The following is a 27,895-nucleotide window of genomic DNA, read 5'->3' on the forward strand; positions in this document are numbered from 1 at the left end:
AGCAATAGGTGTAAGACATTGTATTAATAAGATAAAGGCCAAAATCCATATGATTATTGCAAAAGATGCAGAGTAAGCATTCGATACACCCACAACCTATTCATGATAAAAACTCTGAACAAATTAGGGATAGAAGGGAACTTTCTCAACCTAGAAAGGGCATCCATTAGAAGCTCACATAACATAAGGTATCATGAAAGTCTCAGTAATTTCCCCAAGATTAGAAATGTGACAAAGATGTCCACTTTTGCCACTTCTATTCAACATTGTACAGGAGGATGTAGCCAGGGTAATTAGGCTAGAAAATAAATAAAAGATACTTCGATTGTAAAGCAAGAAGTCATACTGTTTATATTTGCAAATGACAGGACCTCATGTATAGAAAATCCTGACATATCCACTAAAATAAGATTATAACCAAAAAAGAGTTCAGTAACATTGCAGTACACAAAGTAAACTTTGAAATCAACTATATTTCTATGTGCTAACAATCCAAAAAAATGAAATCCAGAAGCTTTTTTTTCCATTTTTTTGCAGTAATTGGCAAGCTGATTCTTAAATTCCTATGGAAATCGAAGTACTCCAGAAGAGGCAAAACAATCTTGAAAAAATAATTTTGGAGTATTTGAGTCACACTTCCAAATTTCAAAATGTACTGCAAACTGATAGTAATCAAGATATTGTAGTACCAATATGAGGACTGACATATGTGTTAATGGAATTGAGTTGGGTGCCTCAAATTAATCTTTACATATATGGTAAAATTAATTTTAAAAGTTTGCCAAGACAATTCAATATGGAAAAACACTTTTTGCAATGAATTTTCTGGGATAAGTGGTATCCACATGCAAACTGAACTGTCTTATACCATATGTCATTGACTCAAAATCAAACATCGACCTAAATATAAATGCTAAAACTAAAAATCCCAAAAAAGAAACGTCTTCACCTTAGGTGAAACAATCAATTCTAAAATATGACACCAAAATACAAGTGACAAAAGAAAACACTGGATAAAATAGATTTCATCAGATTTAACTTTTGTGATTCAAAGTACACCACTGAGACAATCCAAGAAAGTAAGAAAATATTTCCAAATCACAGAGCTGACAGAGGACTATTATCCAGACAATACGGATCACTCATACAACTCAAAAATAAAAAGACAAACATAATAATGAAAAGTGAGTGTGGTGGCTCACACCTGTAATCCCAGTTCTTTGGGAGGCTGAGGCGCGTGGATCATGAGGTCAGGAGCTGGAGACCAGCTTAACCAACATGGTGAAATCCTGTCTCTACTAAAAATACAAAATTAGCTGGGTGTGGTGGTGCACGCCTGTAATCCCAGCTACTCAGGAGGCTGAGGCACGAGAATCACTTGAACCAGGGAGGCAGAGGTTGCAGTGAGCCGAGCTGTGCCACTGCACTCCAGCCTGGGCAACAGAGCAGGACTCCGTCTCAAAAAAAAAAAAAAAATAGTGAGTAAACTCTGTGCATAGACTTTTCTCCAAATGACTACAGAAATGTCCACTAAGGGCATAAAAATATGTTTAGCACTTTTAGTCCATAGTGAAATGCAAATCTAAACCATCATGAGATATGCTTTAAATATAGATATATGTATACCTATATCTATATATATTTCTGTTGTTGTTGTTGTCTCTTGGTCTCCCTGCTCTGCTATAGCCCAGCGGTTTGGGGTATAGTGGTATAATCATAGCTCACTGTAAGCTTGAACTCCTGGGCCCCAGGGATCTTCCTACCTCGGCCTCCCAAGTAGCTAGGACTACAGGCATAGGCCACCACACCCAGCTTAATTTTTTTTTTTTTTTTTTTTTTTTTTTAAATTTTAGAGGCAGGCTCTCACCTTGCTGCCCAGGCTGGTCTAAAAATCCTGGCTTCAAGCAATTCTCTTGCCTCAGTTTCTCAAAGTGCTGGGATTACAGGTATGAGCCACCATGTCTGTCCACACTTCACAAATCTTAAGGGCATATTCATGATTGAAAAAAGCTAGTTTGGGCTGGGCACGGTGGCTCATGCCTGTAATCCCAGCACTTTGGGAGTCCAAGACGGGTGGATCACCTGAGGTTGGGAGTTCGAGACCAGCCTGACCAACATGGAGAAACCCTGTCTCTACTAAAAATACAGAATTAGCCAGGCGTGCTGGTGTATGCCTGTAATCCCAGCTACTCAGGAGGCTGAGACAGGAGAATCACTTGAACCTGGGAGGTGGAGGTTGCAGTGAGCCAAGATCACGCCATTGCACTCCGGACTGGACAACAAGAGCGAAACTCCATCTCAAAGAAAAAAAAGAAAAGAAAAGAAAAAAAGCTAGTTTGAAAAAACTATTTACCGCGCAATTCCATTTATACGACATGGTGAAAAAGTAAAACTATAGCAAATGAAAAAGATAAGTGGCTATGAGGGGCTTGGAACAGAGGAAGGCTCAATAAATAGGGGAATTGGGGAAGATTTTGTGAAGCCAAATTCTTTTCTATGATACTATAAGGATGTCTTAATAATCATTTTTCAAATCATCTAGAACTTAGTATCACAAAGAGTAAACCTAAATGTATACACTGAATCATCATTAAATAAGGCATTACACATTGCTTAGTATGCTTGGAGACCCCGGGGAGCAATTCAGACAAAATAATCTAACCGTATAAGAAATAACTTCAGTGGAATGTGTAGACTAAAAGGGGACTGACTTCTTTTAGAAACTTAGTAAGGATAGATTCTAAGCCTAAAGGCCAAGGGATTTGAATAAAAGCACTATACTTCAGTTATTAAATTTATTTCCCATGGGAGTAGAGATGACCAATTCTGTAACTACTATGTATGTATTTTGAGAGTCAATAATTAATTAAAGGAGGCCAACTTCCTCACTGTTAGAGTGGGAGGTCAGGTAAGGTACTGGGAAAGGGGAGGTATTATAGATTCATGTTTTCCTGGATTCCACTGATATGAACCTAGAGACAGTAGAAATTCAGGTTTAACTTTATATAAATAAACGTGGATAAGTATGGAAATATTTATACATATGTACATCTGTGTGAGTTATTATAAACATACATATTCTTTGCTATCAGCTGACAAAACCATATTATTTGCTGTCAAGTGATAATGCTTCAAATCAGTATATCCTTAGTAGAAATACATACACCCATGGACCAGATCTTTGTTGCTAATACCATTCACCAAAAAAGGAGCTAAGATCCCCAAAATAAATGGTTAATACCAGACTTGGGCAGGGAATCACCACAATTTACCTGGAGCACCTTGTATTACCAGAAAGTAAGAAAAATCTAAGTAGCAACACAACCAATCAACAAACCAAACAAAATCGAATTGCAATGATGGAACTATTTCAAAATCATACAAGAACCAAATAAAAGACTTTTCAGTGGCCAAAACTGAAAAAAAATGAGCACCAGAATCAATAAACTAGTTTAGGCATACGGTAAGAAAAATATTTAATGTAACAATCCACAAAAGTAAGATATTGAATAAATAAGCAAATACTAAATTAAGGAAAATACAGAAATTGACCACAGTGAAGAAAGACAAATGATATTTACAAAGGCTCTGCCTATTAGGAGGTAGACCAAGTTTTTCCATTTCTTAAGTGTGTGCTCTGCACAGTGACTTGTGAAAAGCACAACACTGAAAGAGGAAAAAAGATTAATCTTACAGGAAAGAAAGCTGACCAAAACTACGACATCCCGATAATCAAATTAACATTAACAGTGATAAAGCTCATTGAAAGTATACACAGTTGGTGTACTGTAATGAGAGTGGCACTTTCCCTCTGGGGTCCTCTGTGCCAAAACCCACCCACCCAGGTTAATCATGAGAAAAACATCCGAGACATCCCCGATTAAGGGCGACAAGGTTATCAAAAACAAAGAAAGTCTTGAGAAACTGGCACAGGAAACAGGAGCCTAAGGAGAGAGGATATCTCAATGTGATGTGGGATCCTAGATGGGAACCTGGAATAGAAAATGGGCATTACGTGAAAAACTAAGGAATTCTTAATAAACCGCGGATATTAGTGAGGGATTAATGTGTAATATTGGTTCATTAATTTTGACAAACGTGCCACAATGATGTATGATGTTAATACTCAGAAAAAAAACTGGGTTGGGTATTTGTAAAGTCTCTGTATTTACTTTCTAACTGCTCTGTAAGCCCAAAGCACTTCGAAAATTTAAAAAAGATTCTTCCCCTTTTTTATAATTCACTGTGGCGCTCAATAAACAGAACACTATCAATGCTACTGATGCCCCTGAATGCACTTCCCAAATTCTACTTTCTTCCTTACCCTGGTGAAGGCTACTATTATTTTGAATTACCTATTTTGCATTCTCTTATTTTCCTTTTTTTAAATTAAGTTTGTTTATCTAAATAATAAAATGTCCAGCTTTTCTCGTCTTTAAAGTTAGATAAATGTAAATGTTTAAATTAATCCATAACCCTAGTCAAATTATGAGAAACTATTTAGATCTATATTGTGATACATCATGCAAAATACCTGACATTCTTTTTTTTTTTTTTTTTTTTTTTTTTTTGTGACGGTGTCTCATTCTGTCACCCAAGCTGGAGTGGAGTGGCATGGTCTCGGCTCACTGCAAGCTCCGCCTCGCGGGTTCACGCCATTCTCCTGCCTCAGCCTCCCGAGTAGCTGGGACTACAGGTACCCGCCACCATGCCCAGCTAATTTTTTGTATTTTTAGTAGAGATGGGGTTTCACCATGTTAGCCAGGATGGTCTCGATCTCCTGACCTTGTGATCCACTCACCTTGGCCTCCCAAAGTGCTGGGATTACAGGCGTAAGCCATCATGCCCGGCCAATACCTGACATTCTTAAGTGGAGACTGAGAAACTTTTGCAGAATAAACAAGATCTGATGTGCCAGGTAGATCCAATGATGGTGCTCAATTATCCTGATCTCTTGGCTTACACAACCTTGGGTACTAGTTCTTTGTTCTTGAGTGTGGACAACAAGTATGACTGGCATGTAAATGATAGAATACTGGAAAGTTGAAGACTTTAGTGATTATGACCTAAATTGCAATTTCTATCTTCCTTGCAAGCTCTCTGCCTTGGTGGTTCTGATGGAGTACTCTGCTCTGTGAGAGAAGCTGACATGGAAAAAAAAACGAATGCAGCCTCTGGCCAACAGCCAGCCACGAACTGGGGCCCTTGATCCAATAACCAGACCAACAGTTTGCAATTTACATTTACAACTAATCCAAGCTCCCTTTCAAATAAGAGGATATCATTTCTGAGGCAGTATGATTACCTGTAATAAGAGAATAATATGAATTCTTCCTCTCATTCTTTGTATCACTGTTGTCATTCATTTTACATATATATAAGCATATCTGCAAATATATTTATGTATATGAATTTGTATGTATGACACACATATATATATAAGCATACCAAGTCAAATACACTGTTGATATCATTATTTTTAAGAATATGTTATCTGCGAGATCAATGAATAGTATGGAAAATAAAAGTTTTTATTCCTAGGATTAAAAAAAAGTAAAAAACAAAAAGCAAATATGACTGACATGCTAATAAAGGAGAGAAAATTATATAAAATGCTCTATTAAAACCACAAAACACAGAAAACTATTAGGTGACAGAAACTGGAACACAGACAAGTGTCAGCTATAAGATATTAATAAATATGATGGATATTAATCTGTCTATATCACTATTCACTTTGAATGTCAATGGTCTAAATCAACCAATTAAAAGACAATGATTGTCAGAGTGACTGGGAAAAAAATACAATGCAACTATATGTACTCTACAAGAAACGCACTTTAAATAAAACACACATATAAATTAATAGAGACTCTATTTACCTTGACATGATTATTAATGTATTGCACGCCTGTATCAAAACATGTCATGTAACAAATAAATATATACATTATGTAACCACAAAATTAAAAATTTAAAGTTACAAAAGTAAATGCATAAAACAAAATATATCATGCTACCAGTATTTGTAAGAAAGCAGAAGTACCAATATTAATGTCGGATATAACAGATTTTGAAGCAAGGAAGGCTATCAGTGGTAACCAAGTACTCCCCAGTTCTTGGCGTCCCTTGTCCGGAGAAGGAAGGCCCCATCACTGCATCATCTGACCTTGTTCAGGAGCCACCCAGGGCTGTTTTTTTGTTTTTTGTTTCTTTGAGACAGAGTCCAGCTCTGTCGCAAGGTTGGAGTGCAGTAGCACGATCTCAGCTCACCGCAAACTCCACCTCCCGGATTCAAGCAATTTCCCTGCCTCAGCCTCTCAAGCAGCTGGGACTACAGGCATGCACCACCATGCCCAGGTAATTTTTTGTATTTTAGTAGAGATGGGGTTTCACCATGTTGGCCAGGATGGTCTCCATCTCCTGACCTTGTGATTTGCCTGCCTCTGCCTCCCAAAATGCTGGGATTACAGGTGTGAGCCCCTGTGCCTGGCTCACCCAGGACGGTTTATGAACGTCCCCACCTCCATAAGCTGTGTACAGCAAAAAATAAAGTCCCCAAGGCTCCAGAAAGCAAGAAAAGGAAAAGAGAGGACATACCAAATAATACTGAGAATGTACTAACAATGTTGCCATAAGTGATAATGGGAGTACTGACTCAAGACTCACAAAACAGAGACAACAGTGCAACACCAATGTTCTAATGTTCTAAACACACCTGTTTATTCAAAACTAAATTGGGGGCTGGGCATGGTGGCTCATACTTGTAATCTCAACACTTTGGGAAGCCAAGATAGGAGAAGCACTTGAGCCCAGGAGCTCAACAGCAGTCTGGACAACACAGTGAGACCTTATCTGTACAAAATTTTTTAAAAAATTAGCCAGATGTGGTGGCACACACCTGTAGTCCAAGTGACTTACAAGGCTGAGGTGGGATGATCACTGGAGCCCACAACGTCAAGGCTGCATTGAGCTGTGATTGCGCCATGCACTCCAGCCTGCGCAACAAAGTGAGACCGTGTCTCAAAACAAAACAGTTAAGCTGGGCATATTGGTATAGGCAGAAGGCATGCAGACTTTTAACTTTTCTCATGAATCATTACAGAATAGACAAGTGGTTAATAGAAAAGGCATTGGAATAAAACTTCTTGGGTTCAATGAAGTCTCTTATTAAGACAGTGTGGTATTTGCACAAAGATAGAGAAATGAAGAAAGAAGAGAGAGCTCAAAACAAATGAATGCATACGTATGTAAATAATTAATAAGAAAGATCAGGCCGGGCACAGTGGCTCACACTTGTAATCCCAGCACTTTGGGAGGCCAAGGCGGGTGGATCACAAGGTCAGGAGATCGAGACCATCCTGGCTAACATGGTGAAACCCCATCTCTACTAAAAGGTACAAAAAAATGAGCCGGGCGTGGTGGCGGGTGCCTGTAGTCACAGCTACTCGGGAGGCTGAGGCAGGAAAATGGTATGAACCTGGGAGGTGGAGCTTGCAGTGAGCCGAGATCACGCCACTGCACTCCAGCCTGGGTGACAGAGCGAGATTCCGTCAAAAAAAAAAAAAAAGAAAAAAAGAAAAAAAAAGAAAGAAAGAAAGATCAATGGGGAAAAGATGAATTTTTCTATAAATGTTCTAGGAAATTGAATATACATTGGTGCTGAATAAAAATCCGTCTTTTGAGCTCACATTACTATTACTCAAAATATCAACTCCAGGTGTATCACAGATCTAAATATAAAAGTAATTTACTATATTTAGAACCTAATTTAAGACAGTAATTTTACAATATGCAGAGGGTATTATTTCTGAAACTAGACTTAGAACACATCTTCCATATAGGAGGAAAAACATATTCTACTCCTTGTGAGCAAGGACTCTGGAGACAGAATGAGTCAAACTCAGGACCTTCTATTAATATTTCTTTGTCAGGTGCGGTGGCTCACATCTGTAATCCTAGCACTTTGGGAGGCCGAGGCAGGCAGATTATCTGAGATTAGGAGTTCTCAACCAGCCTGGCCAACATGGTGAAACCCCATCTATACTAAAAATACAAAAATTAGCCGGGTGTGGTGGCACAGGCGCCTGTAATCCCAGTTCCTCAGGAGGCTGAGGCAGGAGAATCACTTGAACCCAGGAGGCAGAGGTTGCAGTTACTCAGGAGGCTGAAGCAGGAGAATCACTTGAACCTGGGAGGCAGAGGTTGCAGTGAACTGAGATCATGCCACTGCACTCCAGCCTGAGCAGCAGAGGGAGACTCTGTCTCAAAAAAAAAAAGAAAATGTATGCACATAACAAAAGTGGGTCAAACTAGGAAAGAACTGCAAGGAGAAATAGAAGAATCTACTATTATTGTTGGAAACTTCAACACCTTCTATTAAAAATGGACAGACATGGCCAGGCGCGATAGCCTCATGCCTGTAATCCCAGTACTTTGGGAGGCCGAGGTGGGTGGATCACGAGGTCAGGAGTTCAAGAGAAGCCTGACCATCTCTACTAAAAATACAAAAATTAGCTGGATATGGTGGCAGACGCCAGTAATCCCAGCTACTTAGGAGGCTGAGGCAGGAGAATCGCTTGAACCCAGGAAGCAGAGGTTGCAGTGAGCCGAGATCTCGCCATTGCACTCCCGCCTGGGTGACAGAGCAAGACTTCATCTCAAAAATAACAACAATAATAATAATAAATTTTTAAAAAAGGACAGATCCAGCAGGCAGCAAATAAGTCAGTACACAGTTGAGCTAAACAACACCATCAGTCAACTGGGTATAACTGACATCTACGGACGACTTTGTCCAACAAATGAAGATTACACATTCTTCTCAAGAACACATGGAACATTCACCAAGACAGACCACATTCTTGGTCATAAAAGATACTTCATCAATTTTTTCTTTTTGAGACAGAGTCTCGCTCTATTGCCCAGGTTGAAGTGCAGTGGAACAATCTTGGCTCACTGCAACCTCTGCCTCCTGGGTTCAAGCGATTCTCCTGCCTCAGTCTCCAAGTAGCTGGGATTACAGGTGCCCGCCACCACACCTGGCTAATTTTTGTATTTTTAGTAGAGACAGGGTTTCACCATGTTGACCAGGCTGGTCTCAAACTCCTGAACTCAAGTGATCCACCAGCCTCAACATTCCAAAGTGCTGGGATTGCAGGCATGAGCCACCACGCCCAGCCTGAACAAATTTAAGATAATAGAAATCATAAACATCTATTCTCAGAGCACAGTTAAAGTTGAGATCAATACTGGGTGTCAACAGGGAAGTTGGAAATCACACAGATAATGGTGCCTCTTGTATTAGGAAATGTTTCGCTCGCATCACTCTTCATTTCACAGAGTGATGTTAACATATACATGGCTCTGGATCAAGATCTGATTCAGAAAAATTAGAATGTCATTGTATCCTTAGAAACTCATTTACAAATTCATTTCCACACTGCTTTCCTTTTCATGTAAATAAAAGTTACATCTTACCAATTCTGAAGGGCTTGTTCAATGAGTATAAAATAAGGCTATTAAGTGTCAAATATTATAATTGACAGAGACAGTATCTTTTTTTAGAGATATTATCCATTTTAAATGTTTGATTCACTGACTTCTCGTGGATGTCCCCTGTGGAAACTTGTACAGGTACTGTACATTGGCCAATTCTGACCTTCTCTTTAGCATTACAAACGCCAATAAAATTATCTGTCTCCCTGTGAGTTTAGCTTAACTGGTCTTTATTCTCCTTTACATTGTGAACAAGAAGCATATAACCAGGGATGGAGTGATCCTTGAGAATTTTCAGGAGGAATGAATCAAGATGTTATGGAAAAACTAATAGGAATTGGACATGCCTTACCACACATAAACACAAAAATGGACAAAGAATATGAAACCATTTTAAACTGGTGTACACCAAAAGATGCAGAACAGTGATACCTGGAAATACACAGCAAGGATGTGAGTGAAGCCCACTATTGCCCAAGTTTACTGCTTTGAGAGTTTCCCAGCTGTGATGTTGGAAGGACCTTGGCAGGCTTTCTGAGTTGAGAAGATGGAACTGAGAGCATAGAAGAGCGAGGTGGTCTGACTTCATCAAGCCATCATGTCCAGTGGTAAGAACAGAAGAGAGAAGTCACACCAGTGCTCATGAGGCAGGGTATCCATGTGCCATCATCACTTCACCAAAACATGGGTCACAGAACTAAGGGAGCAGTCCAGAAGAAAAAGTGAGCAACAAGTAAAATCCATTTAAATAAACTTGGCTTTCAACCCTTTCATCTTATTCCTAACTTCAAAAAGAAATGACCTGGCTGGGCACAGTAGCTCACACCTGTAATCCCAGCACGTTGGGAGGTTGAGGCGGGCAGATCATGAGGTCAGGGGATCGAGACCATCCTGGCTAACACAGTGAAACCCCGTCTCTACTAAAAATATAAAAAAATTAGCTAGGTGTGGTGGCGGGTGCCTGTAGTCCCAGGTACTCGGGAGGCTGAGGCAGGAGAATGGTGTGAAACTGGGAGACAGAGCTTGCAGTAAGCCAAGATCATGTCACTGAAATCCAGCCTGGGCGACAGAGTGAGACTCCGTCTCAAAAAAAAAAAAAAAAAAAAGAAATGACCCAGCCATCTTGCAATAAGCCCAAGTGATGAAGGGGGTGCCCCCTCAGAGCGGAAGGAAATGATGCCTAGAAGCAGGTGAAACCTCCCACCTGGACCCTCACCTGCCTTTCCTATGATGCCTTGTTTGCTGATAAGATTACCAAAACGAAATAACTCAAAAAGAGCTTTCTATTTATAAGAGCAGACCATGGTTGTCATCCAAAGGAGAAACCAGTAAGGCTTACCTCCTCTATTTGTTTCCCCAGAACACTTCCAGTTTACTTTAAATTGTGGAATCATCTTGTCTCCATTCTTCTCTAAATAAATGCCACAGTCAAAACAGTATGCATAGAATATAGGGTTGCTATTTATATTCAGTAAAATTAAAATCAATGATGTTAGATTCTAATTCAATAATAGAGTAAAGATGACGGGTCATTTTTTAACTAAGATCAGGACTTTAAATTCTCTGGATACAATACCAACCTCAGAGTCCCTGACTGAAGTCTTACCTGCCAAATCAAACACCACCTATTATAATAATTTGGAGTAGCCATAAAGTATCAGGGTTCTTGCTCTGTAGGTTGCTAATACCTCATAAATCCTGAACAAACCCTTCCAGAATAGTTCTGATACCATTAGACAAAGGACTCATTACTTGCATAGCAGACATAGGCCATTGAGTCCCTAACACAAGAAAATGTGTTCCTCTCAACACAGTCTTGCTGACGTTAGAGACTTCCACATTGCAGTCACTAAACAGATCCTACTCTGCTTATTGGAGCCCTGAATTGTTTCTGTCCTCTTCTTGCTTTTGTGTCTCTTCACAGTTTCAGATTCAGTAATCCCTTCTTTACTAGTCAGGATAACCAGCTTTCTCTTCATATGCAAACTGCATTAAAGGAGAGTCAAAGTTTCAGACAAAAACAGCAGACATCAAAAGATCAGATCAGAAATAGAAAGATGGGCAACTTATTGTCAATAAAAATGGTAATCCGAAAAAGTAACATGCATGAAAACCTCTTCGAAATGTGCTATGTGATAAAAGAAAATAAATACTTTTTGTACTTACATTTCCACAAGACCATAATCTAAAAATATTTGCTGCCTGGAGACGTATTTGCCAGTTTTCTGAGAGGCATTTTTTATTTAACTGAAAACTGAAAACAATTTTAGTATTTACTCATCAAAGAGAATTTGTATCTGTTTTATGAGCCATCTGTTCAAGGAAACGCCAGGCACACATTTACAAAAATGAGGAGCAAGCTCTCGAGGACTGTAGCCAACGTTTACAGCTTTTGGGTAGGAGGAAAAGCTGACAACATGATGAAATTCATGCTTACACAGTAACAATGTGGCAAGTCTATGCATTCAGAAAGGTGGTCTCAGAGTTCAATCATACAAGTTAATGCCTTGTTAATGCCATCTGACAATCAGAGCAAATTCAGCCATGCAATAAAAACATTCAAAGCTCTTTTTAAGCAGGAGACTGAGCAGACTTTTCCTGTGACTCCCAGTAAAGTCTCTGTCTCTCACCTTTTCAACCAGAGGTATTGCAGAGGAAATTTCTGGAAAATTCTCAGAGAATGTATAACAAATGTCTTTAAAATAATAAAAGTGATATTATCTTTTAATATAGTGAAGAGTGATACCTGAAAACATGGAAATAATTGAAACGATTATTTGAAACAATGAATAAATGAATGCATGCATTTTAAATCACAGGTAAGAAAGGCCTTAATATACAAAACACAAAGTGGATTTGCTTGTAGATGATGTTTATGTGATGAATAAAATGAAAATTTATACAAAAGTTTTAAAAACATTCGTGAGTGTCTCTCTGCGCACTGCCCCCACCTAAAAACAGCAAAAGCACGTATTACCAGACAAGGCCCTAAGGGGTAACGAACGAGGCCTGTCTTCGGTCAACAAGCAAAATCACTGTTGAACAAACTTGTTCTTTACATGAAAACAAGGTATTACCTCAACCGACTCCAGAGGAAAGGCAGGGAGCAGCCGCCCTTGCCGGTGCAGACCCCACGGAGAGGATCCGAGCTCCGCTGCACCAGCGCGCCGGCATTGGTGGGCGGGGTCCGGAGGGAGCCACACCCCACCCCGGGGGTGTCTGCGCCCGCCCACGAGGCGCTCAGGGCTGTCTGCAGGTTCCTACCACTGCTGGCTGTTGCTAGGGGAGCAGAAAGTTACTGAGTATCCTAAAATCAGGGAAAGAAAATCAGGAGTCAGGACAGCAAATGCAATTCACTGAGAACGTTAAAACACACGCACACACAACAAAGCAGACAGTATCTCGGGAGAATTGCCTAAGATTCACGAGGACGTTAGAGACATTAGTGGCGACATTAATATTGAACGTTCTAACCTCCGCTTCCTTCAAGATACAGCTGGGAATCCTGGTGCAGGTGTAAGGTATGCAAAATTTCACCCTTCTTTTACTTCATTATAGAACAGTACAGTGGACAACAGAAACGGCACTGGAGGAAAATTCCTGCATTAAATGAAGGGACTAACTCAGTATTTGCACAAAGATAGAGAAAATCAAAGGAAAAAAATTAAAGAGAGCTCAAAAATGAACACATGTATATATAGGTAAATAATATATAAGACAAATTAGTGGGGAAATAAATTTTCAATAAATATAGGGATATGAATATGCATCATTGGAAATAAAATCTACCATTACTCTCACATTACACACACAACCTATTCCAAGTGGATCATAGACATAAATATAAAAACAATTTAATACATTATTTAGAACTTAAAAAGCTAGCTTCATGACTGTGGTGAAAAGGAACAATTCTTAAACTAAACCTGTAAAGTATTTACCATATAAGTTAAAAGATACTCTAACACATTTGATGTGAGCAAGCATTCTGGAAACAGACTGAGTCAGGTTCAGGTTTTTCTGTTTATTTCTGTGATTCAGAATTGGATCATGGGAGTGGTATTAGTGCCTCCCTTCTGAGATGCTGTGAAGATTTAATGAATAATACGTCAAGCATGTAGAATAATACCAGGCGTATACAAACCACTAAACGATCATTTGTTAATACTAAAAGCATTTTCTAAAACTTGCACAATGTATCAATCACATCAATTATAAAACACATCATTATTTTATTCATCACAAAGAACAAAATCACTGACAAACTATGACATGGATAATACTTATCATTTATAATATTTGTTATAAATATTGAGAAAACTTTTTATAATTTGTAAAAATGTGGATATTCATTTCAGATTACTTCCATGATTATGTGGGACAGAAAAAAAAAAGTAAGTACCACGTATCCACAAAGATATTTCTAAATTTCTCTCATTTGGGTAAAAGTCTTCTGTAAAACTTTGCAGCTCCTCCTCTCCATGACATTCCCCATATTATCATCATCTGTGTCAATTAGCAGCTTTGGCTATGCCACATTTCTTGTGAGATTCCTAAGCCACTATCCAGGAGATTATCTTTCCAACCTCCTGACAGCCACTCTGCAGGTTTTGAAGCTGATGACAGCATCATAAGATGTCAATGAAAGGTTTTAGATAAAGTTCATGCATGTTCACATGAGAACCAACACATTATGACTGCCTCCTGGCTAATACTGTTTTGACACTATGCATTTTAAGATGCATTTATATTTGAAAGATGTGAAAACATGCACTCTAGCATTAATAGAATACACTATTTTTCCCTCTTACTATACATTTCACAATCTGAAATCATAGTGGCTCATCTGCCACGTTCTGATTTGTTTTTGAGGAAACACACTTCAATATAAATTTCATGTAAGTTGATCAATTCCACTTACTTTCTACCTATTAGAATTAGGAATATTAAAGTTACTAGTGGAGTACCAGAATTCCTATTTGACATGTTATATTGAATTATTAAAATTGTATATTGCTTCACCATCCATTTTGTCTGTAGAATTAACTTGCTCACAACAGAAGCAGGACTTCGTCACCTGTGACACAGTTTCCAGTTCTCTGCTTCCTCCCAGTTCCTTAATCTGGTCAATTTGGATATCTATCATGTAGAGTCTATCTATGAGACCGCCAGACACAGCCTACTTTATTCCACCCACCAATCCCCACACTCCATGTGGACTGCACAGATACGCCACAGTGGCCACCTCTCACACAGAACTCCATGGAACTAATGCCTGCTTGCTGTAAAGTGACAAGTTAACACTCCCTGTGGGAAACCTGCTTAGCAACATGCTTGACCCCAATCAAAGTTCTGGCCCACAAGACCCTCTCTCTCCCTCTGTCCTTGCTCTCCACCTGCTGGCTTAGAAGTGAGTTCACAGAAGTTCCTTCCTTCCCATTTGCCCTCTGTGGTGTGCTGCCTTCTTCTTTATGGGATTTATAAGTCATACACTGCTTCTGTTATTTCATATGATGAGTTTCCTTCTTTGCATCTCATTTGACCAGCACACCAGAACCTAACTTATTTTCCAATCAGGGATCCCCTACACAGTGGCTATCTTGGTAGGAATAAACTGAACCTAGGTAAAACAGGAAACAAGCATGTCTGCCAGTCCAAACCTTTCCTCTGATGGAACAACAGGGGTCAGACGTTAGGCATTAGGCCATCCACCAGGATAAAGAAGTATCCTGGGATAGACACACTGTAAACGCCGTGAGCACCTCCCTTGGAACTCCATTAGGGCAGGGCTAGAGTTTATGGACACCCTCCAGATAGAGGCCTCAAGATCAAACTAGAAATGACAAAAAATACAACAAATACGGACAGGTAATTCTATTTTTTGGTTTTGTTTTTGAGACGTATTTTCATTCTTGTCACCCAGGCTGGAGTGCAATGGTGCCATCTTGGCTCACTGCAACCTCCGCCTCCCAGGTTCAAGCGATTCTCCTGCCTCAGCCAGCCTCCTGAGTAGCTGGGATTACAGGCAACTGCCACCATACCTGGCTAATTTTTGTATTTTTTGTTTGTTTGCTTGTCTTTTGTTTCTTTTTTTGTTTTTGTTTTTTGAGATGGAGTCTTGTTCTGTTGCCAGGCTGGAGGGCAGTGGCGCATCTCAGCTCAGTGCAACCTCCGCCTCCCAGGTTCAAGCGATTCTCTTGCCTCAGTCTCCTGAATAGCTGGGACTACAGGCGCATGCCACCACACCCAGCTAATTTTTTGTATTTTTAGTAGAGATGGGGTTTTGCCATGTTGGCCAGGATGGTCTCGAACTCCTGACCTCAGGTGATCTGCCCATCTCAGCCTCCCAAAGTGCTGGGATTACAGGTGTGAGCCACTATGCCCAGCCATTTTTGTATTTTTATTAGAGACAGAGTTTCCCCATTTTAGCCAAGCTGGTCTCAAACTCCTGACCACAGATGATCTGCCCATCTCAGCCTCCCAAAGTGCTGGGATTACAGGCATGAGCCACCATGCACAGCCATTTTTGTATTTTTTTCTCTTTTTTTGTTTTTTGAGACAGAGTCTCACTCTGTCACCCAGGCTGGAGTACAGTGGTGCGATCTCGGCTCACTGCAAGCACCATCTCCCAGGTTCACGCCATTCTCCTGTCTCAGCCTCCCAAGTAGCTGGGACTGTAACAGGTACCCACCACCATGCCCAGCTAATTTTTTGTATTTTTAGTGGAGACGGGGTTTCACCATGTTAGCCAGGATGGTCTTGATCTCCTGACCTCGTGATCTGCCTACCTCGGCCTCCCAAAGTGCTGGGATTACAGGTGTGAGCCACCGCGCCCAGCCCATTTTTGTATTTTTATTAGAGACAGGATTTCCCCATTTTGGCCAAGCTGGTCTCGAACTCCTGACCTCAGGTGATCTGCCCATCTTGGCCTCCCAAAGTGCTGGGATTACAGGTGTGAGCCCCTGCGCCTGGCCAGAGAGGTAATTTTATAACATATGGTTCCAAAAGTGTCTGGAAAAGGAATATGGAAATGCCAAAGGGTTCGATGAAAGTTTGCATCAGAGTGTCAACTCTAAAGATTTAGAAAAAGTTGTATCTTGATAAATCCTGTTATAATCTTAAAAAATATGAGCAATACTCCCTGTAAGTGGGACTCCAAGTCTAATTATTCAATCTATAACATTAGTATATCTGTATTTTAGCTATAGATTCATATTCACAGTAGTCCTTCTAATCACATGAATGGTCAGCATACAATGGCTTTATGATCAATCAGGACAGAAGTAGATGTATTATGTTTTCCATAAAATGTTTTGCTCTTCCCCGTTGCTACTATGAACAACCCTATTTTTGGGTAATTGATTATCTAATGGGCTTTCATGTTCCCTGATTAATATATTGAGTAAATCATAAATTCAAATGATTAATGATTTAATGACTTCAGATGCTGAATGCATTTACACCTAGAGTTGGAGGCTTCAGGAAGGCTAAATGAAGACAACAGCAAGTCCTGATCTTCACTGGACTCTATCTTCTATTCAGGCTGCTGTGGAGACAGGGTGTAGGGTTCTTACCTCATGATGTGGTTTGACTTTGGGATGTTTTCATTAGCATCTTTCTGAGAATTCTAGTGTCCAGGCCAGCTCTGTGAAATCGACTCTCAGTTGGTTTAGTGGGTTATGGGGAATCAAATCTTCTGCACTATCAGAGTCATGTTTGGGCATTTGGTGCTCAGGACTGTGTCCTCTGTGCCTGAGACATCATATTGGTACAGTTTTGTGTCTATGACCTGCCACATCTTAACCTTTAGTACTCGGTGCTCGATGATCGCTCATTGGCCACGTTGAAGTGGGACCCTTCTTGTTCACATCTACCTGTGGCTGTTCATCTCTTGTAACTTTGCTTCTCCATCTTTTTTTTTTTTTTTTTTTGAGATGGAGTCTCACTCTGTCGCCCAGGCTGGAGTGCAGTGGCGAGATCTCGGCTCACTGCAAGCTCCGCCTCTGGGTTTACGCCATTCTCCTGCCTCAGCCTCCCGAGTAGCTGGGACTACAGGCGCCCACCACCATGCCCAGCTAATTTTTTGTATTTTTTAGTGGAGACAAGGTTTCACCATGTTAGCCAGGATGGGCTCGATCTCCTGACCTCGTGATCCACCCACCTCGGCCTCCCAAAGTGCTGGGATTAGAGGCGTGAGCCACCACGCCCAGCCCATCTTTTTTTTTTTCTGAAGAGTTTGGTCAGGAATAATATTAATAATCTACATCATCATATATTTTAATGTATACATTAAAAGGAAAAGGAGATTTGACAAGTCACTTAGTTATTATGGAAGCTCCAGTTAAAATAAAATGAACTGAATAACTCTCCATGTTTTAAGATTCGGAATTTAAATAAGTCTGTCTTTTCTCAGGGAGCGGAGTATGAGCTCAGAGGGGTGACACGGTGTCTTAATTTATAAGTGCCCAAAATCATAGCCCTTAAATATTTGCTATCCTAATCTCAGAAGTGATGCATATGGTCCGGGTTAGCTGTATCTCTCACTCCAAGTCCCCAAGCCTCAGGAGTTAGCTTTATCCCTAAAGCTATGAATGTGTATGGAGATTATACCCCATTATTACAGACAGTAAATACAGGAATCTTGACTTTGTAAATGTCCATGGTAGTGCATTCCCATGCTTTGGTAGGCTTTGTGGGCATGGCTCCTGCACACAACCCGGGTGATACCCAGCAGAGTGCTGTGGCCTATGAACAGGAAGCTGTGTGGGGGATAAGGGGACAGTCCTCCCTGCTGTGGGAATGTTTGTTTAGCCACCATATATGCAGAGTCACCATTCAGCCTGTGTCCATCTCTTAGATCATTGCATGGTGGGTTAGGGATACACTGTATGTGTGGTGTTCTTTCATTTTCTGTTTTCCTTGCTAGGATTTTTCTGTGAACAACAAATTACGAATCACTAGTTTGCCTTCTTAGCCAAAAACCTGGTGTCTAAAGATTCATTCCCAGGTCTGTGCAACCAGGAACTGGCCTAAACCACCATGTATGGAAGCTTTTTTTTTTTTTTTTTTTTTTTCCAGACAGAGTCTCGCCCTGTTGGCCAGGCTGCAGTGCAGTGGTGCAATCTCGGCTCACTGCAACCTCTGCCTTCTGGGTTCAAGCCATTCTCCTGCCTCAGCCTCCCGAGTAGCTGGCATTACAGGCGCGCACCATCATGCCCAGCTAATTTTTGTATTTTTAGTAGAGAGGGGGTTTCACCATGTTGGCCAGGATGGTCTCCAACTCCTGACCTCATGATCCACCTGCCTTGGCCTCCCAAAGTGCTGGGATTACAGGCGTGAGCCACTGCACCTGGCCGCAAGCTTTCTTTTTAAAGCTAGCCTACCTGCTACCACAATGATATCTATAATGTGCCTTTGAGGCTTGACAATGCATAATTTCATTCCATGATGAGAGTGTCAGTGAAATACCTGAGCCCAGAAAATTCCAGAAAAGTCTTACAATAAAGAGAACTGAATTATCACAGGGTTTTATTATAGGGCTGAAAATATGGTTGTCTTTTGAAAACTTAAAGAAGGAAATCCTGTACCAGGGAAACACTTTTCTGAATTCAGAAACAAAATTTAAGTTCTCCATAATTGAAATTTCGCAGTATTAGCTTCGAATGTGCAGAAGTCACGTGCTCCAAAGAGGCTTTAGTGGTATCCTGCAGATTCACTTGTAGATGTTGTCTGAAAATGGGGTTTTCCAGGATAGGTGACGCATGGCCACCTCTTTGAGGAAGTGGTTACTGACACACAAACTGATGACTAGGTATTGGTGAGTGTGATGGTAAGGGGAAAAAAAAAACTGATGAGTTGAGGAGGTTTTCTTGAAGAAAATTTTTTTTCTTCTTGTGAATAGGTAAGAAGAACCATTTTTCCCATTTTCTATCTGCATGCCTATTAATTTCCTTAGCACAATGGGGTTTTTAAATACCTTCATTTTTCTGTCCAAAATAATACTTATTCATTTTGAAATAACTTTAGGTTTAGTGCCTATTGATAGAGAGTTTCCTAGATGCTTCAGCTTCCTGTAATGTTAACATTGTATATAACCATAGTATGTTTATGGACAGTGAGAAATTGACAATGATACAAAATTAGTAACTCAACCATGGAATTTCCTCAGATTTTGCCACATGTCCTACTAATGCTATTTCTCTGTTCCAGGACCCAACATGTGATGCCATATTAAATTTACTGTCAGTTGTATTACCTGTTTATTGCAGCATAATAAATTAGCATATAACTTAGTGAATAAAACCTCACATCCATGTATCATATCTCACAGTTTCTCCAGGTCAGGAATCCAGATGTAGATGATGGCCAAGGCTAACGTCTCAGATGAAGGCTGAAGTCATATGGATCCTCCTCTCAGCTCACACAATTGCTGTTAGGATCCAAATCTTGTCCAGGTCAAGATGACTTTACTTATGAATTATTCCAAAAGTTTAAATAATTAATATTAAATCTTCAAAAAACCCTTACAAAGAAAACCAAAATACAGAATGGATAATATCACTCCCCAACTCATTTGTAAGGCTGGTTTACCCTTAGACTACAACCAGAAAAAGATGTTACATGAAAGGAAAATTACAGACTAACATGCTTTATGAATACAGAGGCAAAAATTCTCAAGGAAATACAAGCAAATTAAATCCTGTTGATACAGAAGTGGGGCAAGGAAGTGCTGGGAATGGAAGGGTGTGGTCCCAGGCTAGGGTTCCACTCCTTGGCCTGTGCCCATGGACCTAAGTGAGGACAGGCATTTCTGTTTTCCCGCCCAAATTTTGCATTTCCCAAGACCACCCTGGCCTGCCACGTCCCCATCCTGTACCTATAAAAAACCCCCAAGACGCTAGCAGGCAGAGACACAAGTGGCTGGACGTCAAGAGGACGTTGAGGGGAGCACGCCAGCGGAAGAGCACACTGGCAGATGCCAGCAGGCCAGCAGGCCATCGACCAGCAGAACGACACAGAGTTTGGCCGGGGCAGTTGGAGAAGAGCCCCAGCCGCTGAGCAGCCCGACTCCAGGGGAAAACCACCTTCCCACTCCATCAGCCTTCTGGCTTCCCCATCTGTCGAGAGCTACTTCTACTCAGTAAAATCTTGCACTCATTCTCCAAGCCCCCGTATCCTCCAATTCTCCCAGCCAGGATACAGAAAGCCTTCTGTCCTCGCAATAAGGCAAGGGGTCTAACTGAGCTGACCAACCCAACCCACCTGCGACAGCTAAACTGAAAGAGCACCCTGTGAAACATGCCCATTGGGACCTCGGGAGCTGTAAACATTCACCCCTAGACACTGCTGTGGGGTAGGAGCCCCACAACTGGCCCGTCTGCGTGCTCCCGCTAGGGGTTTGAGCAGCAGGGCACTGAAGAAACCAGCCACTCCCACATCGCATGCCCTGAGAGGCGGATAAGGGAACTTCTGTGACATAAGGGGATTTTCCTAAGCATCAACACTTTTTTCAATATACGAATAGGAAAAAATAAATAAAACAAAAATAACAAAGGCTGGGTACGGTGGCTCACATCTGTAATCCCAGCACTTTGGGAGGCCAAGGCAGGAGAATCGCTTGAGCTCAGATGTTCGAGGCTCCAGTGAGCTATGATCCCACCACTGCACGCCATCCCAGGTGACAGAGTGAAACACCCATCTCTCTCTAAATACTTTCTTTTAAAAGATAAGTGGAAAAATCCCATCTCCATTGATCAGAAGGCTTGATATTGTTAAGATGACAATACACAAATAGGTCAATGCAGCTTCACAGGTTCAATGCAAGTTATCTCTCAAAAATTGGTCAAAATCCCAGTTGCATTATTGTTTGCTATAATTTACAAGCTGTTTGCTATAATTTACAATTTAGAATCAGCTTGATTCTAAAATTCACATGGAAATTCAAGAGATCCAAAAAAGCCAAAAACAATCTAGAAAAAGAAATATATGCCAGCACTTTGGGAGGCCAAGGTGGGAGGATCACTTGAAACCAGGAAATTGAGAACAGCCTAGGCTTACTACAAAGTGATAATAATCAAGACAGTGTGATATTGCTTAGTACAAAGACAGACATAAAGATCAATGCAATGGAATTGAGTGCCCCAAAATTAACTCTTACCCTTGTATTCAACTGATTTTACAATGTTACTGAAACAATTCAATTTGCAAAAATAGTTTTTTCAACAAATGTTGCTGGCACAAATGGATAGCTACATGCTAGTTGGATGCCATATGCTAGTTGGATGCCATATACTTAAGTAACTCAAAATGGATCACAGACATAAACGTAAGCACTAAAACTACAAACCCAAATACGATAACACAGGTATAAATTTCTGTCGTCTTGGATTAAATAATGCTTTCTAGAATATAACACCAAAAGAAAACTGACAAAAAAAAAATAGACAAATTCACATGAAAAGTTGTTGAATACCTTTAGTCATTAGGTGATAGAGTTTGGATATTTGTCCCTTCCAAATGTCATGTTGAAATGGGATCCCCAAAGTTGGAGTTGAAGGCTGGTGAAACGCCCCATGGGGTTGATCCCTTATGAATGATTTGGTGCTGTCATTCTGGTAATGACTTAGTTCTCACTCTATTAGTTACCAAAAGATCTGATTGTTAAAAACAGCCTGGGACGTCCCCCACTGTCTCTTGCTGTCTCTCATGTAATGTGACAAGCCTACTTCCTCTTTGCCTTCCACCATGATTGGAAGCTTCCTAAGACCCTCACAAGAAGATGCAAACAACACTATGCTTCTTACACAGTTTTCAGAACCCTGAGCCAAATAAACCTCCTTGCTTTATAAATTAACCCAGATTTGGGTATTGCTTTACAGCAATGCAAAATGGACTAATACATTAGTGAAGTGCAAGCCTAAACCACCATGAAATATACTGCACAAATATTAAAGGCATATTGCTAAGTGAAAGAACCCAGTTTGAAAAGACCACGTCTCTCTATTTCAGTTTATATGAAACTCTTGAATAGATGAAACTATACAGATTATAAAATACTACTGGCTACCAGGGACTTACGAAACAGAAAGGTCGAATGGGCGAGGTACTGGGAGTTTCTTTAGGGCAGTGAAAAGTTTCTATAATGAAACTGTAATGGTGAACACATGATACTGTATTTCAGATTCCACAGAACTTTATGACACAAACAGTGAACCTAAACATATGCAAATTAAAAAATATTAAGTAAGTTGGGGTTTCCTAGGGAGGAATGCTAACAAAATGAAGTAAGTATACTACACATGCATAAAATAATCTCACTGAAGGGAGTAGGGGGGGAAAGGGGAGTGGCTTATAAGTACAGATTCTAAATCCAAAGGCTTAAAGACATATATAAGCACTATACTTATTTAGTGAAGTTGTTTCTCGTGAGAATATGAATTATTGATTCTGAAACAGCAATACATATATATTTTTTGGAACTGAACGATAAAGAATATGGAGTCAAATTTCTCATAGTTAGAGTATGTGGTTACATATAAGACAGTAACAGTGGGTAGATTTACTCAAATTAATTCATGTGCTACTGGATTAGGTCATGTGGTGCTGGAGACATTAGTAGAAATTCATGTTTAATTTAAAATAGATAATATGGACACTTGTAGAAATATTTGTAGAAATGAGTACATGTGTGAGCTACTGTAAAACCAAATATTATTTGCTTTTTCATCTGACAAAGTCTGTGCCACATTGCACACACTGTGTCCACAACTTCATTTCCAATAGCATTTTCCAATAAATGAATCAGGTCTCCCTGGAGAAATGGTGAATACTAGCCATGGGAAGGGAATAAACACAATGATCCTGGAGCACAAGGTAGTGCTAGAAACCAAGAAAAAAATTAAGCAAAACCACAACAACACAAGCAAACAAAGAAACAAAATCAAACCACAATGATGTGCGTATTTCAAAATAAAAGAGCCAACTGAAAGACCTTCCAATGAACAACAATGGAAAAATCCGAGCAACAAACAAATACAAGAGTATAAGAATAAAATAAATATCCAAGATTTCATGTTCATACACATGAGTGAATAAATAAGTACAATGATGGAGAACAGATGAATTATCAAAGCTGAATACAATTCCAAATAGTTTTTGTAGCTAACCTGCCCATGAGGAAGTGGAGCATGACTCTCCTCTGCTCAACGTGTGCGGGCACAGGGAATTCTTTTCTTTTCTTTTCTTTTCTTTTTTTTTTTTTTTTTTTTTTTTTGAGACAGAGTCTCACTCTGTCGCCACTCTGTCGCCCAGGCTCCAGTGCAAGCTCCGCCTCCCGGGTTCATGCCATTCTCCTGCCTCAGCCTCCCAAGTAGCTGGGACTACAGGTGCCCACCACCACGCCCTTTTGTATTTTCAGTAGAGACGGGGTTTCACCATGTTAGCCAGGATGGTCTCCATCTCCTGACCTTGTGATCTGCCTGCCTCGGCCTCACAAAGTGCTGGGATTATAGGCATGAGCCACCATGCCCAGCAGAGACTTCTTTTCAAAACATATCACATAAAAAGGGGAATAAATGGTGATTATATATTGTATAAATCTGATAAAAATACTCCATCCAGATGATCAAATTAACATCAATCATGATAAAGCATGTTGATAGCACATAACCTTGATATGGTATGAAGAGAATGGCATGTTCCTTCTGTGGTCTTCTTCCCCTCCACCCTTAACGCCTGTCTAAACATGAGAAAAGCAGCAGACAAATCCCATGTGAGCAATGCCAATGTCATCACAAACAAACAAAGTCTGAGAAACTCTCACAGCCGAAAGGAGCCTAAAGAAACTTGCTATCTAAATGTGATGTATCCTGGATGGGATCTGGGGGAGCAAGTTGACATTAAGTAAAATCTAAGGAAATGGGAATAATGTTTAGATGTTAGTGAATGATCATATATGGTATCAGTTCATTAATCATGATAAATGTGCTCCACTAACGTAAGAGGTGAATAATAAGGGCATCTATGTGCTGGTATGCGGAAACTATTTTCAAAACTGTTCCATAAACATGAAACTATTCTAAATAAAAAATATAGTTCTCATTTTTAAAAAATTTCACTGTGAGTTTAGTAAACAATTTATTAGAATTACAGCTGCTGCCAGAGATCAAGACAATCCTGGCTAACACAGTGAAACCCCACCTCTACTAAAAATATATATGTGTGTATATATATGTATATACATATACAAAAAATTAGCCAGGCTGGTAGCGGGCGCCTGTAGTCCCAGCTACTCAGGAGGCTAGGCAGGAGAATGGTGTGAACCTGGGAGGCGGAGCTTGCAGTGAGCCGAGATCACACCACCGCACTCCAGCCTGGGCGACAGAGCGAGACTCCGTCTCAAAAAAAAATAAAATAAAAAATAAATAAATATAGCTGATGCCCTCAGAGTGCATCTCCCCAATTCCATACATTCCTTACCCACTGAAGGTAAGATGATTTCTCTATTTTTTAACTTCCTATTTTTCTTGATCATTTTTCACTCTAGATTTGTAAGTAATATATATTCAATATTTATCGTCTTCAAACTTAGATATATGCCAGTGTCTAAATTAATCCATATTCCTAGTTTAATTGTGAGAAACTATCAGACAAACCCATATTGTGGGACATCCTATAAAATGCCTGACCAATGCTTTTCAAAAGGGTCAAATAAAAATACACAAATAAGCGAAGATTAAGAAACTGTTGCAGATTGAAGAAGACTTGACATGGCAGGTACACCCTGTGATGGCACCCAATGATACCCTCCTCTTGATGCACACAACCTTATATTCAAATCCTTTCCATCTGAGTGAGGCCAGTAAATGTGATTGCTTTTAAAATGGAATATTGAAAGGTAAGGAAAGATCATGTAGGTGATTATGTTACATAAGATTGTGATTTCTGTCTTACTAGCAACCTCTCTTGCTTGATGGCTATGAGGGTGTATCCTGTCATGTGCGAGAAGCTAACATAGAACGGAAATGAAAGCAGCCTCTGGTCAATAGCCAAGCAAGAAATCGAGGCCCTTATTCCAACAGACTGCCTCTGTGTTTTCAATATACATCTACAACGAACCCATGCCACCTTTCAAATAGCGCTTCACAAGTACGATGAGTACCCGTATCACACCAAAATAATCCCAATTCCTCCCTCCCATTCATTGTATTATTGCTGTCATTATTGCCTGTGTATAGTCATGCTTTTATACATATATATGTGCAGATCATATTAAGCATATAGATATAGATACATTTCAGGCATACATATATGTATAAATCAAGAATAAAGAAGGGCATTACAAAATGAAAAATGGGTTAATTCTCCAAGATGTAACAATCCTTAACATGTATGCACCTAAAAGTGAACATCAAACTATGTGAAGTAGATCCTGGTGGAACCACAAGGAGAAATAGATTAATCCAATATCATACCTGGATACTTCACCACTTGACTATCAGAAATGGACAAAATCCAGCAGGCAGAAAATCCATATGGATATAGCTGAACTCAACAGCACCATCACTCAACTGCATATAATTATTATCTATCAACTATCTTATCAACAATGAAAAAACACACATTCTTTTTAAGGTCACATAGACCATTAACCAAACTAGACAATATTTTTGGTCATAAAATCCAACTAAACAAATTTAAAATAGTAAATGCTATGCAATGCCTGCTCTTGGATCACAGTGGTATTAAAGTCGAAATCAACATGAGAACGAACACTGAAAAATCACGAAATTTGTGGTGATAAAACACACTTCAAATAACACATAGGTTAAAAAAAATAGATTTAAAAATATTCTGAATTAAACGAGTGGAATTGAAAGAAAGCAGAGGTTAAATTTCGAGCCCTGAATACATGTATGAGGAAGAATTATACAACTGAAGTAAAAATGAACAAAGTTTCAACCATAGGACACATAAAGGGGGAACAAATTTCCAAAATTAGGCAGAAGAAAAGATACATGGTAAGGAAGTAAAAACAGAACGGATAAAGCCACTGCGTTTTAAAAATGAATAATGATAGCTTCATAATTTCCAGAACATAGAAGTACCCAAATTTAACAAGAAACACACAAGACCCCTTAAAGGGATGCAAAAGAGCGCGCCCCTATATGGAAAATAGTAATATTCAAAAATGATCGACCAAACTTTGGGAGGCCCAGACGGGTGGATCACCTAAGGTCTGGAGTTTGAGACCAGCCTGACCAACATGACGAAACCCCATCTGTACTGAAAACACAAAAATTAGCTGGGCATGGTGGCAGGAGAATCGCTTGAACCCGGGAGGTGGAGGTTGCAGTGAGCCAAGATTGCACCACGGGACGGAGAGAGATTTTGTCTAAAAACAAACAAACGAAACTAAACTAAAACTAAAACTAAAATAACCAATCAAAAGCATGCTAAGGCAGGGTAATTTCATTTGTTTACTAAACTGGCAAATACTTTAAAAATAATCCACCAATAAAAAAATTTAGGTAAGCAGTCAGGCGCCGTGGCTCACAGCTATAATCCGAGCACTTTGGGAAACCGAGGCGTGCAGATCACCTGAGGTCAGGAGTTCGAGACCAGCCTGGGCAACATGATGAAACCCCATCTCTACTAAAAATATAAAAATTGGCGTGATGGAGGGTGCCTGTAATCCCAGCTACTCGGGAGGCTGAGGCAGGAGAATAGCTTGAACCCCGGGGGCAGAGGTTGCAGTTTGTGTGCGAGATACCACCACTGCACTCCACCCTGGGCGACAGCAGTGAAACTAAAAAAAAAAAAAAAGAGAGAGAGAGAGAGACAAGACAAGAAAAGAGAAAAGAAAGGAAGGAGAAATTTAGGTAAAAAACTACGGGTACATACACGTAAAGGGGGACATGTGATAGAAGAGGAACCTGCAAGTACCTGTTAGGCTCAGAGGCACGCGAAGAAATGATGGGGTTTGAATGAAAATATCAAAGATTGAGCACATGCAGACGCAAACGGATGAACCTGCGTATGTCCACAAAGAAGCACCCCAGAACGCCCCCCGCCCTCTGCCCCTACCTGCGCACCGCTTCCCGCGCCCGTCCGCCTCGCCTGCGCAGCCTGCGGGGTCTGGTCTCCGCGCAGCTGCTCCCACTCTCTGCACTTCCGGTCAGGCGGCGCCCCGCCCACCCGGTGTGGACGCCAGGTGGCGCACTGAGCGGGTCAGCCTGAATTTCCTCAGTTGTGGACCCCACCTGCACCCGAGGAGAGAACCTCCGCTCCTGTGGGATGAGGGGCTTTTGGGGCAAGGAAGCTGCATGGTGGTTCTGAGCAAAAGGGAGGAGAACAAGAGAATCCAAGGTCCCTAAGCCTGCCCATCTGCAAGCCCAGG

General features: G+C 40.4%; 1 long non-coding RNA gene across 7 annotated transcripts in view; it reads right to left on the bottom strand.

Moving 5' to 3' along the window:
• Window positions 1-27,653, bottom strand: part of LOC103246042 (uncharacterized) — a 50,626-nt gene extending 22,973 nt beyond the window's left edge. For 6 of the 7 annotated variants that reach the window (XR_005235877.2, XR_012091437.1, XR_012091433.1 and 3 more), the window contains exons 1-3: window positions 27,583-27,653; window positions 12,973-13,098; window positions 9,931-12,805 (exon numbers count right to left, since the gene is read on the bottom strand). This is a non-coding gene — a long non-coding RNA (uncharacterized lncRNA). The remainder of the gene's footprint in view (window positions 1-9,930; window positions 12,806-12,972; window positions 13,099-27,582) is intronic. The other variant, XR_012091436.1, reaches the window with a different exon arrangement.
• Window positions 27,654-27,895: the final 242 nt, after the last annotated feature.

The sequence above is a fragment of the Chlorocebus sabaeus genome, chromosome 26 (assembly GCF_047675955.1).
Source record: "Chlorocebus sabaeus isolate Y175 chromosome 26, mChlSab1.0.hap1, whole genome shotgun sequence".
NCBI lineage: Eukaryota > Metazoa > Chordata > Mammalia > Primates > Cercopithecidae > Chlorocebus > Chlorocebus sabaeus.